This window comes from Channa argus, chromosome 6 (assembly GCF_033026475.1).
Source record: "Channa argus isolate prfri chromosome 6, Channa argus male v1.0, whole genome shotgun sequence".
NCBI lineage: Eukaryota > Metazoa > Chordata > Actinopteri > Anabantiformes > Channidae > Channa > Channa argus.
In genome coordinates, this window is record NC_090202.1 from 8299144 (window position 1) to 8300909 (window position 1766).

Here is a 1766-nt window from a genome sequence, read left to right on the forward strand (position 1 = left end):
GAGTTTCTATCAGCTGGAGTAGGAAGAGGGGGGGGAGGAGGAGGAGGGGGAGAAGAAGGGGGGGAGGGCACGGCCACAACACCCAAGTTCACAGCCACTCACCTGTAGACTGTGGTTCATTCTGAGGATGTGCGGAGACGACGTGACGCATCACATTTAATGTGAAAACGGCTGCGAAATTACGAAATACTTAATTCAGTACGAGTGTGTTTGAGTCTTTAAAGGTCATAAATAAAAAGTGTGACGAGCTACATGTGGACAACTCTAAAATGTGTCGTTTGTTTAATTTATCTTTGATAATAACGACAAAGCCTAACGTGTCTCTAAAGGGATTTTTATTCCATTTATGTGTTTTTGACATAGACACCGGTGTTAGTGTCTCGTTTATTTAAAAAAAAACACCATATTGTGTTACGTATAGTTCCTCTGCCAAGTCTACACACAAGTCCAGGTTTTTGAGTTCTGATACATTAAGTACACACTGGCACAGATACAACAAAAACAAAATCGGTTACTAGTTTGACTGGTTGTTGTTTTGCGCCATCGCGTGGTTTGTGGCGTAATTGCAACTGTCCTGTAAAAATATATGTGTGTGTGTCACTGAGACTGTAGCGCTTTTATGCCAAACTGATGGTGTTGAGCTCATGTCCATAATCAGCTCATCCTGCCTGATCGTTTCATACTGTGTCCATATCTCCCAGTAGAAGTATTTTTTTTTTACCAATCATTTGTCACAATGAGCCTTGTAATAAACGTCAAATAAACATGTCTTTGTAACATCTGATCATGTTCAATGATTTGCATCATAAGCACATATGGCAGTGTAATAGACACCTCTTGCATTTTGAGGCGAAAATAATTTAAATGAATCTTTATGTTGTATGGAACAATTTAAGATTCGTTTCAAGTCTCACATTTTCTGGATGCTTTTAGCACTTGTTTGGCACTTGCATGTTCGGATGCTTTTAAAAAGTACTGAACAAACGTCATCTTGAATGATTTATATCGTTTAATTGCCTCTCTAATAAAAAACTTGTTGCGCAACTTGTGGCTGTGGTTAATTCACGCATCACAGAAAACTTAAGATTGTGCAATTGCATTTGACAAATATGTTTTTCAAAAGGTCCGTCCACATGCTGCAATAAATATCTTTCATCTCTTGAAGCATTAGTCACTAGATGGCAAGTTTTAAAATGAGTTTTCCAGGTACTTGCTGTAAATAACCGATGAGACGGGAACGTGCGACATGTTTGGACTGTGCGTCATGCGTAACTCGCCAGTACTTCATATTACTCGCCGCTAAGAGGCGCAATTGTCATGTTTCCTTATCATACTCTTTATTAAGAACAAGATGAGACTCAGGGGAGACTTTTAGGAAGTTGATTCTACAAATTAGACATTCTCTGTAACTTAAGTACGGTGGCATTTAGTGACTTTACGGTAAATAGTCATCACTCCCCTTTGGAGAAGAGCACGGGTGAGGTCGTTTTCTTGCAATATCTTTGTAATGAAAAGTTGTTATCCCATCATATTCCAGCTATTTCTAAAAGAAAACATGTCATTGATATCATGCCACCTACCATTTCAACCTATCATTTCTTACGAAACTGTAGTCATTGTATTGCTACCTAAGCTTCCATAGGTGGGTCAAAAATGACCCGGAGTCATTTCCTATGGGTTTTCATGGGAACCTGAGATTCCAGGACAAAGATAAATAAATGAAGCTAACATTAGTGTATGTACTGCTTGTGTGCGCGCGTGTGTGT